General features: G+C 43.3%; 1 protein-coding gene across 2 annotated transcripts in view; it reads left to right on the top strand.

Moving 5' to 3' along the window:
* Positions 1–14559, top strand: part of LOC109934924 (probable G-protein coupled receptor 141) — a 66101-nt gene that overhangs the window by 27237 nt on the left and 24305 nt on the right. The window lies entirely within an intron of this gene.

The raw sequence follows: 14559 nt of genomic DNA, 5'->3' as shown, positions 1-14559 counted from the left end.
AAAGATGAAGTTGGAACTTGAAGCAAAAAGACTTCAAGTGGCAGAAGGTAGAGTACAAGACAGAAGTAAGGATGTGCAAACTCATCGTAGCCAACAGCCTGTTTGGGGTATATACAAATATGTTTAAACATTATCAAAATTCGATGAAAAAGATGTAGAAGCCTTTTTTATTTCCTTTGAAAAATTGGCTAGGCAAATGAACTGGCCAGAGACTGTGAGTAATATTAATTCAGACCAAGTTGGTAGGCAGGGCTAACGAGGTGTTTGCAGTGCTGTCAGCGGAGGTGTCAGGAGACTGTGAAGGAGTGAAACAGGCTGTTTTGAGTGCCTATGAATTGGTACCAAAAGCATATAGACGACTGTTCAGAAATATGAGGAAAGGACTAGGTAAGACTTGTATCAAGTTTGAAAAAATTAAACGTAGCTACTTTGATAGTTGGGTGAGAGTTTTAAAGATTGAAAAGACATGTGAGGATCTTAGAGAGATTATTCTGCTGGAGGAGTTTAAAAAATCACTTCCAGAAATGATAAGAACTCATGTTGACGAACAGAAAGTTCAAACAATGAGAAGAGCTGCAGAGATGGCAGATGAATACACAATAAGTGCATAAATTGAAGTTTAGCTTTCAACAGCGATTTCATTCCATGAGGGATGGAAATTGGGAAAAAGGGAGATCCTTCAATGAAAAACAAGAAGTAGATCACACTGGGGACAGTTTACCACAGGTGAACAAAGAAACCCAAGAGGCAGAAAAAGAGATGAAGGACCTCAAGTGTTTTCATGGTAATGGAGTGGGACACACAAAGTCACAGTGCCAGTGGTTTAAGAAAGGATGTGGTAAAGGAGGCTAAACCAGTGGGATTAGTTGAGGTAGTGAAAGAAATCCCAAAAGAAGTCGAGGAACTGCAGGAGTGTGCACAGCCCAGTCATGGGCTGGAAAGTGAGATAGTGCCTGATCTCTACAAAGATTTCACCTCTGTGGGTAAGGTTTACTCAAGAACAACAGGGCGAGAAGGTAAAGTAGTAATATTGAGAGATATGGCAGCTAACCAGTCTCTAATAGAAAGAGATGAAAGTATTTTCACTCCTTCTGAAATGTTACCCGAGAGAGCGATAATCTGTGGAATAAATGGAGAGAGATTTAGTGTTCCCCTGTCTAAGATCAGGTTGGAAAGTCCAATTAAAACTAGGAAGTGACAGCGGGAGTGATTGAGAGTGTCTATTCCAGGAATACAGTTTATTCTTGGAAATGACCTAGCAGGATCAAAAGTGGGAGTTATGCTCCTTGTAGTGGAGAAACCAAAGGAAAACCAGGGAACTGAGGAGTTTAAAGAAAAATACCCTGGAATTTTTCCGGACTATGTGGTCATAAGATCTCACAGTCGTAAGATATAGCAGGAAAGTAAAACCAAAGAGGGAGATGAAGGAGTTGAAGTCCAGTTAGCTGACACCCTGTTTGATGAAATGGTAAAGGAAAAACCTGAACAGGTAGAGGATCAGGCAAAGGTGTTTAGTTCTGAAAGGTTAATGGAGTTACAACAAAAAGATGATACAATAAAAGGTTTATATCATAAAACCTATTCGGAAAAGGAATTAGAATGTATTCCCAAATGTTGTTACCTCAAGGATAGAATCCTAAGACGAAAATGGAGACCTTGGCAGGTTCTGTGTAGGTTCCCTCCCTAAAACCAAAAGTGAAACCAGTATATGCTAACCATAATGGATGTATCTACCAGATTTCCGGAGGCAATTACATTACAGAATGTTAAGGCAAAAAAGGATGTGGAGGAGTTGCTTGCTTTCTTTACCCATTATGGACTACCCGGGGAGATTCAGTCAGACCAAGGGTTCAATTTTACTGCCAAACTATTTAAGGAGGTCATGGATAGTTTAGACATCCAAAACTTTAAATCAAGTGCATACCGCCTGGAATCCCAGGGAGAATTGGAAAGGTGGCATCAGACCCTAAAGACCAATGCTGAGGGCTTATTGCCAGGATTACCCAAATGATTGGGATAAAGGTATCCCATTTATATTGTTTTCCATTATTGATGCCCCAAATGAATCTACTCAATTTACTCTATTTGAGTTGATATTTGGACACAAAGTAAGAGGGCCTTTTAAATTAATTAAGGAAAAGTTGATAGGTCCAAAATCAGAGATCTCAGAGTTGGATTATATATCTGAGGTGAGAGAAAGCTTAAACAAAGTGGGTGAAATAGTTAGACAACATCTGAAGGTAGCACAACATCTAACAAAGCAAGAAGCAGATAAGAAATCAATAAGCTGTATAAGAAAGCCCCATCTTATCCATAAATGGTACGATGGCACTTCTAGCTAAGAGTCTTCACAGAGAAAACATCCCTGACAGCAGGATCAGTGGAAGAATGGCATTTATGACTTGAGAACAGCAGAAGAAAGTTGTTTATGACTGGAGAGGCAGTGAAGACAGAGCATTCCGGAAGACACATTCTGTATGGACTTTGAGAGACTAAGTTTTAATTTATTTTTTCTTACTAATTGAGTTATATAAGGTGGGACTTGTGTTTATTGGAATAGCATACCAGTAGAATTTTGTTCAGTTAGGGAATAGTTAGGAGTTAGGGGGGAATTGTTCGGTTTGTTAGTAGTCTGTTAATTTGTTCATTGTTAGGGCTAAATAAATAGGGTTATTTGTTACTTATAAAGTGAATATCAGGGATTTTCTTTCATTTAACCTCCCCTTCTCCATAACAATTAGTTTATCAGAGAATCGGAAGAGCTGGTGGGAAAAATTGCTCAGATCCTGTCAATTTCCCTCAATCACTACCACCAAATGACAGATTACGGGGAATACAGTATATTGCCATTTGTGAGTTCTTGCTTTGTGTACATAATAACATGTCCAATATTCCAAATGTTGCAAAAATATTGTAATATTTTTGGGAGGTGGTTTAAAGTCCAAATCTTTACGTATTATGTACAAAATTTGCTGATTAACACATCACTATCATTCCAATTAGTTCTTCATTTCAACATTAAAGTACTGATGAATCCCATTTGAAGTGTTCATCTTCATAAGTAATAAGGCAAATTCCACTCCAGGTTTTGGTACAGAAACATAAATTTAATTTCATTTAGTGCAAAATTTTGTTATAGATAGCAAGGACAGTGAAACAGGAAGGAGGCAGCAAATGAGGAAGCTGGTGGAGTGAACAATATTACACAATATGCGCTAACTGTTTTGAACAAAGAATCTGCCTGTTCTTTATTAATAGTTGTTCGTCTCTTGTCTCCTATGTTTCCTGCCTAAGTCAAATATCTGTGACCCAAGAAAAATAGAAAAACTAAATGGCAAAATTGATTGTTTCTTGAACTGATCATAAGTTCCACAACATTGTGATTAAAATAAAGGTGATGTCTTGATTGTATATGTACATATATATTCGTCAACAGACCAATGCATTGTGACAAAACTATTATAAATTGAACATGATATTACATGATTATTATTTGTAAAAAGATTTTGATAATGCGTTATGATAATGGAGCAAATCACCTGTAGATCACAGGTTCCCTTCTCTGAAGGACATTAGTAACCAGTTGAGTTTTGACAGAATTCTAATGGATAATTGTCTGGTGCCAGTCATTATATAATCAGATTTATTAAGGTTATTTTCATAACTTGTAATGATTTGAATTCATAACCACTAAACAACTGGTCTAGGATCATTCACAATCCATCATATCCCATCTTTTCTAAACTGTCAGTTTGAAAATAGGTAATACTCTCAAAATGCAGTTTGCAGTGGCATCCCATTAGAGCCTGATTAGCTCTTCAGTTGTGAAGTAAAAGTACAAAGAAAAGTAAATTCCCATTTGCCACATTCTCAGTGTTTTGATTACTTGACTAATTGAATTCCATGACAATAGGAAACATAGAAAATTAGAACAGGAGTAGACCTTTCGGCCCTTTGAACCTGCTCCACTATTCAATATGATCATGGCTGATCATCCAACTCAATATCCTGTTCCTGTTTTCTCCCCATTCCTTTTGATCCCATTAGTCCTAAGAACTTTATCTAAGTCCTTCTTGCAAGTATTTAATGTTACGGCTTCAACTGTTTTCTATAGTAAAAAATTCCTTAAGCTCACCACTCTCTTGGAAGATATTTCTCCTCATTTTGGTGCTAAATCACCCACCTAACATCTTTAGACTGTGGCCTATTATTCTGGACTTCCTGGCTATCAGTCTAGTCCAGTGAGAATTTTACAGGTTTCTATGAGATCACCTCTCATTCTTCTAAACTCCAGTGAATAAAGGCCTAACCGATCCAACCTCTCTTCATAGGTCAGTTCTGCCATCCCAGGAATCAGTCCGTTGTAAACCTTTGTTGCACACCCTCCATTTTCAGAACACCATTCCTCAGATAAGGAGACCAAAACTGCACACAAAACTCCAGATCTGGTCTCACCAAGGTCCTGTACAATTCCAGCTGAAATCCTTGCTCCTGTATGAAGGCCAACATGCCATTTGACTTCTTCACCACTTGCTGCACCTGCATGCTTACTTTCAGTGACTGGTGTGCACAAGAACGCCTAGGTCTCATTGTATCTCCTCCTTTCTCAATCTATCACTATTCAGATGTTAATTTGTCCTCCTGCTTTTGCGACATATGTGGATAACCTCACATTAATCCACATTATACTGCCATGCATTTGCCCACTCATTCAACTTGTCCAAATCACACTGTAGCATCCCTATGTCATCCTCTTGGCAGCTCACTCTCACCCAACTATGTAGTTCTGCGATCTTGGAGATATTACATTCAGTTCCCTCAACTAAATCACGAAAATATATTGTGAATAACTGGGGTCCAAGCACTGATCCCTGTGGTACCCCACTAGTCACTGCCTGCCTCTTGGAAAATGGATTGTTTATTCCCACTCTGCTTCCTGTCTCCCAACTAGTTTTATTTTCCAGATCAGTATGCTAACCCCAATCCCATGTGCTTTAATTTTATACGTTAATCTTTTATGTGAATTTAAAGCCTTCTGAAACACAACCACTAACTCCTCCTTCTCAACTCTGCTAGTTACATTCTGGGGGATGGGGGAGGCAATGGCCTAGTGGTATTATCACTGGACTGTTAATCCAGAGACCCAGATAACATTCTGGGGACCCGGATTCAAATCCCACCATGGCAGATGGTGGAATTTGAATTCAATAAATATCTGGAATTAAGAATCTAATGATGACCATGAATCCATTGTCAATTGTCAGGAAAAACCCATCTGGTTCACAAATGTCCTTTAGGGAAGGAAACTGCCATCCTTACCTGGTCTGGCCTACATGTGACTCCAGACCCACAGCAATGTGGTTGGTTCTTAACTACCCTCTGGGCAATTAGGGATGGGTAATAAATGCTGCCTAGCCAGCAATGCTCTCATCCCATTAATGAATAAAAAAAAACTTCAAAAAATTCCAAAATATTTGTTAAGCATGAATTGCCTTTCATAAATACAAGCTGACTGTGCCTGATCCTCTCTATGTTTTCCAAGTGCACTCCTATTGAATCATTTTATTTAGTGTTTTCCCTAATAATGATGTCATGCTAACAGGTTTATACTACAGTTTCCTCTCTACCTCATTTTTTAAATAGTGAGGTTAGTTAGCTTGCAATCCATAGGAACTGTTCCAAAGTGTTGAAAGATGACCACCATTGTATCCACTATTTCTAAGGCTACTTTCTCAAAATCTCTAGGATGTGGATTATTGGCCCTGAGGATTTGTTGGCCGCTAATCTCATCAATTTCCCAATACTATTTCCTGACTAGTACTAATTTCTTTCAGTTCTTCGCTCTCACTGGACCCTGTACTCCCCAACATTTTTGGGATATTACTTGTGCTCATCCTTTGTAAAAGCAGATCCAAAATATACGTTTGCATTCACTAATATTTTTCTCTTCATAATCCCTTATTTACCAACCTTGAGGAACTGAATGGCCATTCAAGTTCTGTCTGCTGTGACCTCCATTGTGTGGTATAGTTAGACAGATTCCACTTTATGTATCGTGGCAGATATTTTAATAGGTAGAGTTCACTTTCTTCCTTGCAGTCAATGAAGGGACTGAAACTTAAGTACTACAAGGGTGAGGAAATCATATGCAAAAATGGTGCATAACATAACATAATTTGGTACATCCTTTATTTGCTATTTATTCTCCAGAAGTCCTCGTAGCAATGGTCTGATGAGATACCATTGCAAGGCGATTATTTTGCTGGACAAATAATGCAGAGAAATGGGGTTGAATCTAATCTGTAGTACACTGTTCCCAACAGTGGAACTAGACATTGGTGCCACCTCCACATTTGAATCAGGAGCCTGAGTCCGTGCAATTCAAATGAAGAATTAAGGTTGCCACCAAATCCATATGACTCCAGGTCTTACGGCACTATCTGGCAAATTTTGGTGATTGCTTTCCAGAATGGTCACAGGTATCACTGCTAAGTAGTTTGTGTCCTGAGATGTGTCAGTAATTTTTCCTCTATGACCGTACTTCGCTAGCAGACTCCTAATCATCCTCTCACTGTTCTGTGCCTGCTGCTAATATAGTAGTATCACGAGGTTATTGACCAGAAATTGTTGTCTTTTGTCACATCCTCTACTCCTGCTCCTGAGGTTGTAGGAAAATCAGGTGCATGAAACTAATAGACATCCCACCAAGTGAGCTGTGTGTAAAAAAGCAGACAGGGATATGGGCATTTGTGTGTAAATGAGTTTTATCCATTCAGCTGCAAAGCTGTGAGATTTTCTACCTATTGTGCACACCAAAACTCCACCAAAACCACAGTGGCCTCCTTCCATCTTGAATCTGCGCTTCAGCTGCTACAATTAAGTTCAGACCTATATATGAAAGATCCTCAAATTGCAACCCATCAGACTCCATGCTCTCCATGACATCAACCACTTTGCCCCATCAACTTTGCCCTTCCCATTACCGCAGTGTGAGCTTCCTATGTGGCTCGAGTCGCCCCATCACCCTGGACCCTGTCATTATGCAAGCCTACTCACTGACAAGTCAATGCTCACCTCACTGTTTGCAATGATTTCATATTTTGTGTCATCTACAGACTTTGAATGGCTCTCTGTAACCAAGGTACAGACTATTAATATATACCTGGAAAAGCAAGGGTTACAGAGATCCTGGGGAACTCCATTACAAACTTTCCTTTAGCCTGAAAACTATTCATTATATAGTACTCTCTGTTAACTATTATTCACCCAAACTTGTATTCATGTTGCTACTATCCCTTTCATGTCATGAAGTATAGCTTTGTTCACATTAGTTGTGTAGCACTGCATCTAACACTCTCAACTAACTCTTCAAAAACTTGGAAAGTTATTGAAACATAACTTTTCTTGAGCTGATCCCCGAACTTGTCAAGATTTCTTCTCTGGTCGTAGATGCTCCCCACATCATCTTTACAGTCTACATTCATGCTTTGGTCTGCCCTAGAATTCTTTGAATATCCCTACCTCAGATTTGACCTGCACTACTACCGATCGAGCAAGAGTCTTCAAGCCGGAGGGTGGGTGACAGCAAGCGTCCACAGAGACCAGGAGAGTCAGAAAAAAGATTGTGTGGTAAGTGGGAGTTTTGGGAAGCATAGTTAGTGGTGAGTGCAAGTTATATAGAAAATTACCACATTTCTTTCAAATGTGTGCAACTAATTTGGTTTACCAACTTGGGAATTCAGCAATGTCATATGTTTCAACATACAGGGTATAATGATTTTTTTCTGAACAGAAAGATCCTCTATGAAAAAACCTTTAAAAAAAAGACTTAACATTAACTTTTACATTAGCTTTATTGGGAAAATGTGATTGATTTAAAGTCGTTTCACTTAAAGTCACAATTTTCAGGAATGCAATTTTATCTTTCAATGTGGACTTAGTGAACTTGCAAAGATAATAACTTTGACTGTGAGTCATGTATGTCATTTTAGACGCAAATTCTGGAACTTACACTGTCTAGAGCCCTTATTTTTGAAAATGTTGCTTAAGGCCACACTTGGAACATTGTGTTCAGTTCTGGTTGCCTCATTATAGGAAGGATGTGGAAGGTTTAGAGAGGGTGCAGAGGAGATTTACCAGGATGCTACCTGGAGGTCTTATGAGGAAAGGTTGAGGGAGCTAGGGCTTTTTTCATTGGAGTGAAGAAGGATGAGAGGTGACTTGATAGAGGTGTACAAGATGATGAGAGGCATAGATAGAGTGGATAGCCAGAGGCTTTTTCCCAGGATGGAAATGGCTATTACGAGGGGGCATAATTTTAAGGTGATTGGAGGAAGGTATAGGGGAGATGTCAGAGGTAGATTCTTTACACAGAAAGTGGTGGTTGCATGGAATGCACTGCCGGCAGTGGTTGTAGAGTCAGATACATTACGGAAATTTAAGCGACTCTTGGATAGGCACATGGATGATAGTAAAATGTAGGGTATGCAGGATAGTTTGATCTTAGAGTACAAAAAGAACAAAAGAACAAAATAAAATTACAGCACAGGAACAGGCCCTTCGGCCCTCCAAGCCTGTGCTGATCCAGATCCTCTATCTAAACCTCTCGCCTATTTTCCAAGGATCTGTATCCCTCTGCTCCCTGCCCATTCATGTATCTGTCTAGATACATCTTAAAGACACTATCGTGCCCACCTCTACCACCTCCGCTGGCAACGCATTCCAGGCACCCACCACCCTCTGCGTAAAGAACTTCCCACGCATATCTCCCTTAAACTTTTCCCCTCTCACCTTGAAATCGTGACCCCTAGTAATTGAGTCCCCCACTCTGGGAAAAAGCTTCTTGTTATCCACCCTGTCTATACCTCTCATGATTTTGTCGACCTCAATCAGGTCCCCCCTCAACCTCCGTCTTTCTAATGTAAATAATCCTAATCTACTCAACCTCTCTTCATAGCTAGCGCCCTCCACACCAGGCAACATTCTGGTGAATCTCCTCTGCACCCTCTCCAAAGCATCCACATCCTTTTGGTAATGTGGCGACCAGAACTGTATGCAGTATTCCAAATGTGGTCGAACCAAAGTCCTATACAACTGCAACATGACCTGCCAACTCTCGTACACAATACCCCGTCCGATGAATGAAAACATGCCGTATGCCTTCTTGACCACTCTATCAACCTGCATTGCCACCTTCAGGGTACAATGGACCTGAACACCCAGATCTCTCTGTGCATCAATTTTCCCCAGGGCTTTTCCATTTACCGTATAGTTCGCTCTTGAATTGGATCTTCCAAAATGCATCACCTCGCATTTGCCTGGATTGAACTCCATCTGCCATTTCTCCGCCCAACTCTCCAATATATGTATATTCTGCTGCATTCTCCGACAGTCCCCTTCACTATCTGCTACTCCACCAATCTTAGTGTCATCTGCAAACTTGCTAATCAGACCATCTATACCTTCATCCAGATCATTTATGTATATCACAAACAACAGTGGTCCCAACACGGATCCCTGTGGAACACCACTGGTCATAGTTCTCCATTTTGAGTCAGATAATAGGTCGGCACAACATTGTGGGCTGAAAGGCTTGTACTATGCTGTACAGTTCTATGTTCTTAAATCTTCTCTTAGCTTTTTTACCTCTCCAATGAAAACAGGCCCAACCTCTGCAATCTACCTTCATAAGAGGTTTCTTACCCCTGTAACCATTCTTGTAAACCTATTCTGTGCTCCCAAAGGGCCTGTTTCCGTGCTGTACAACCTCATAATTCTACAATGCATTCACATCCTTTCTGAAGTGTGGCATACAGTCCTCCAGCTGAGAACTAAAAAATGTCTGATATACATTCAGCATAACCTCTTTGCTGTTGTATTCTATAACCCATTTAAAAACATCGACGATACGTATGTTTTATGAACTTTTTCTCTACCTGTGCTGCTATGTCTACTGACTTATGCACATATACACCCAGCTATCTTGACTCACGTGCATTCTTTATAGTATCCATTATTTTATACTATCCCTCCATGCTCTTCCTATCAAGATGTGAGACCTCACAATTTGAAGAAATGAATTTTATCTGCCACCTATCTACCTACTCATCAACAAGTGTACGTCCTTTTCAAGTTCAACTCCATTCACCTCACAGTTTATAATGCTTTCACATTTTGAGGGTGATCAAAGGTGCCCCAGTTCCCTTGTCTGTACCGGAGCTTGGTCTTTCCTTGGGTTGGTGAATTATTACGGAAAATTCATATGTAACCTGACTTCCATTCTAGCACCCATGCATTTGCAATTGCAAAAGGGTCAGCCCTAGAAATGGCCTTGTAGCCAAGATGTAGCCCTTAGGGAAGTGAAAGTAGCTATCGTCGTCTGAGGTGTTGGCACACTATGATCCCGAGCAAGGTGCTGAAATGCAATGTCTCCCGGTACGGTATCTGCGTAATGTTGGCTCACCAGTGGTTGACATAGCTGTGTTGGTGGGGCAGCGCCCAGAGTGCCAACAAGGATGAAAATTACCACCAGCAGCTCCCCCACATTCATTTGAATGGCCAGGTAAATCTCGGACTCAGTTACACATTGACTATGGCTGTCTTTTCATGGTCTGTATGTTTTTAATCATTGTGGACGCCCATTCAAAGTGGTTGAACCTGCACAGAGTCCATTCGTCAAACGCAGGAATGATGATTAAAAAGTTAAGAGCATCTATTGCAATGGATGCCCAGAGATGCTGGTCACAGACAACAGGTCATCATTTACCAGCAGGGAATTTGAGTATTTCTTAATGTCGAAAAACATTCGGCATGTAAGCACAGCTACATAGCATCCATAGTCCAATGATATGGCAGAACAAGTAGTCTAAACTTTGAAGACAGGCTTAAAGAAATAGCTTATAGCTTCACTCGATACCAAATTGTCCTGGTTCCTGTTGGATTATATGATCACCTCCCACACTCCTACAGGGACAGCTCTAGATGAATTGCTAATCAAATCTGATCCTCCCGGGTGTATGTCTGTGTGTGCATGTGTGCATGTGCATCAGCAACAGGAGCACCAGTGCTAGACCAAGACTCCTCTAAGCGAGAGAGACAGTTTATTTCAGGGGACACAGGAGTAGCCCCGTAGGACTAAAAGGTATAGTCAACGCGAGGTCAGGTCCTGTGATGTACAAAGTTCAGGTACGTGAGGCACTCCTGAACAAGCATGTGGACCACATGAAAGCTGCAACCTAGCAAACAAGGCAGGAGCAAAACATACCTGCCTCCTCAGAACATTCAGCAAGGCTGTCAGAACCTGTGGGTTCTCCATCTGCACCTAGTGGCGAAGAAATTTCTGAGGATGTGATGAACATGGCAGATGTCGCAGCTTTGATGCAGTTAATACCTGAAGAAGAAGATGAGCTTCAGCCAAGACGTTCTGGGCGCAAGACGCAGACTAGGATCCAATATACACCGTCAGTATCCAAGGCAGAATCGAAGCAAACGGATCTAGTGCTTATAGAGAAAGGAATGGGCCTACATCCCAGAACTCAGAGGGGGAGGGATGTAATGATTGGAACGATGTCAGCCAGGTGGATCTCAAACAATGAGTTCCCTGACTGCAGTTGTTATCCTGGTCCAATCAGGGAGTCCTGGTTGACAGATATAAACAGGAGTATCAGGGGTTCTGCTTGTTCTAGGAGCTGACTCTGTGCGAACTGGATCAGTGTCATGTACTATGCATGTGTAAATAAAGGGTGACTTGGTGACAGGATATTGGCCTTTGTGGAGTCATCTCATTGTCATGGTGACAATGTTGAGATTCATATGTACTTGGTGATGGCCTCTTGACATTCACCAAGCAAAATGTCTGTGGTTTCCATGCATAACTGCCATTGTAGCATTGTGTTGTTCATGTGCTAATGGAAAGGATTGATGACTTATTGTATAGAGTTGATCGAGCAGTTGCCAGTTGTACAGTTGATATCTGATGATTGCAGTACATGTCCTTTAGAATTTGGATCGGTAGAACATTTACACTAGCTCCTGTGTCTATCTTGTCTCTGAGTAAGGGTTGCCAGCTTCCTTTGAACAAAGGATGCTCATTGTGGAAAAAATCTGTGGCCATACTGCTGCTTCTATTTGGTGGTGCCTGGATGTACCTCTGGCTGTATCTTTGGAGCCAGACTGCTTGCATAAGCATGGGAGACAACAAGTGCAGGGCTGGATGAACACAGCAGGCTAAGCAGCATCATAGGAGCAGAAAGGCTGACGTTTCGGGCCTAGACCCTTCATCAGAAATGGGGGAGGGGAAGGGGGTTCTGAAATAAATACGGAGAGTGGGGGAGGCAGATAGAAGATGGATAGAGGAGAAGATAGGTGGAGAGGAGACAGACAAAGAGGTGGGGATGGAGCCAGTAAAGGTGAGTATAGGTGGGGAGGTAGGGAGGAGATAGGTCAGTCCGGGGAGGATGGACAGGTCAAGGGGGCGGGATGAGGTTAGTAGGTAGGAGATGGGAGTGCGGCTTGAGGTGGGAGGAGGGGATAGGTGGAAGGAAGAACAGTTTAGGGAGACGGGGACGAGCTGTGCTGGTTTTGGGATGCGGTAGGGGGAGGGGAGATTTTGAAGCTTGTGAAATCCACATTGATACCATTGGGCTGCAGGGTTCCCAAGAGGAATATGAATTGCTGTTCCTGCAACCTTCGGGTGGCATCGTTGTGGCACTGCAGGAGGCCCAGGATGGACATGTCATCTGAGGAATGGGAGGGGGAGTTGAAATGGTTCGCGACTGGGAGGTGCAGTTGTTTATTGCGAACTGAGCGTAGGTGTTCTGCAAAGCGGTCCCCAAGCCTCCACTTGGTTTCCCCGATGTAGAGGAGGCCACAGTGGGTACAGCGGATGCAGTATACCACATTAGCAGATGTGCAGGTGAACATCTGCTTGATGTGGAAAGTCTTCTTGGGGCCTGGGATGGGAGTGAGGGAGGAGGTGTGGGGGCAGGTGTAGCACTTCCTGCGGTTGCAGGGAAAAGTGCTGGGTGTGGTGGGGCTGGAGGGGAGTGTGGAGCGGACAAGGGAGTCACGGAGAGAGTGGTCCCTCTGGAAAGCAGATAAGGGTGGGGAGGGAAAAATGTCTTTGGTGGTGGGGTCGGATTGCAGATGGCGGAAGTGTCGGAGGATGATGCGTTGGATCTGGAGGTTGGTGGGGTGGTATGTGAGGACGACGGGGATTCTTTTTTGGTTGTTATTGCGGGGACGGGATGTGAGGGATGAGTTGCGGGAAATGCGAGAGACACGGTCGAGGGCGTTCTTGACTACTGAGGGGGGGGAAGTTACGGTCCTTGAAAAACGAGGACATCTGAGATGTACGGGAGTGGAATGCCTCAGCCTGGGAGCAGGTGCGGCGGAGGCGAAGGAATTGGGAATAGGGGATGGCATTTTTGCAGGAAGGTGGGTGGGAGGAGGTGTATTCTAGGTAGCTGTGGGACTCGGTGGGCTTGAAATGGATATCGGTTTCTAGGTGGTTGCCCGAGATGGAGACAGAGAGGTCCAGGAAGGTGAGAGAGGTATTAGAGATGGTCCAGGTGAACTTAAGGTTGGGGTGGAAGGTATTGGTGAAGTGGATGAACTGTTTGAGCTCCTCGTGGGAGCACGAGGTGGCGCCGATACAGTCATCAATGTAATGGAGGAAGTGGTGGGGTTTAGGGCCAGTGTAGCTACGGAAGAGGGATTGCTCCACGTAACCTACAAAGAGGCAGGCATAGCGTGGGCCCATGCGGGTACCCATGGCCACCCCCTTTGTCTGTAGGAAGTGGGAGGAATTGAAAGAGAAATTGTTGAGGGTGAGGGCGAGTTCGGCTAAGCAGATGACGGTGTCAATGGAGGGGGACTGGTCGGGCCTGCGGGACAGGAAGAAGCGAAGGGCCCTTAGGCCATCTGCCTGGGGAATGCAGGTGTATAGGGACTGTATGGTGTATGGTGTATGGTAAAGATGAGGTGTTGGGGACCAGGGAATTGGAAGTTCTGGAGGAGGTGGAGGGCGTGGGTGGTGTCACGGACGTAGGTGGGGAGTTCCTGGACCAAGAGGGAGAAAATGGAGTCCAGATAGTTGGAGATAAGTTCGGTGGGGCAGGAGCAGGCGGAGACAATGGGTCAACCATGGCATTCAGGTTTGTGGATTTTGGGAATGAGACAGAAGCGGGCGGTGCGGGGTTGGGGAACGATGAGGTTGGAGGCCATGGGTGGGAGGTCACCTGAGGTGATGAGGTGTGGATGGTTTGGGAGATGATGGTTTGGTGCTCGGGGGTGGGGTCATGATCAAGGGGGCGGTAGGAGGTGGTGTCGGAGAGTTGGCATCTGGCCTTGGCGATGTAGAGGTCATTGCGCCATACTGCAACAGCGCCTCCCTTGTCCGCGGGTTTTATGGTGAGGTTGGGATTGGAGCGGAGGGAGCGGAGGGCTGCACGTTCTGTGGGGGAGAGGTTGAAGTGGGTGAGAGGGGTGGAGAGGTTGAGGCGATCGATGTCTCGAGATGAAGAGGTCGAGGGAGGGTAGGAGGCCTTGGGGTGGTGTCCA

Source organism: Rhincodon typus, chromosome 4, assembly GCF_021869965.1.
Source record: "Rhincodon typus isolate 14 chromosome 4, sRhiTyp1.1, whole genome shotgun sequence".
Classification (NCBI taxonomy): domain Eukaryota; kingdom Metazoa; phylum Chordata; class Chondrichthyes; order Orectolobiformes; family Rhincodontidae; genus Rhincodon; species Rhincodon typus.
The sequence above is the reverse complement of the archived record's forward strand: the minus strand, read 5'-3'. Positions and strand labels throughout refer to the sequence as shown.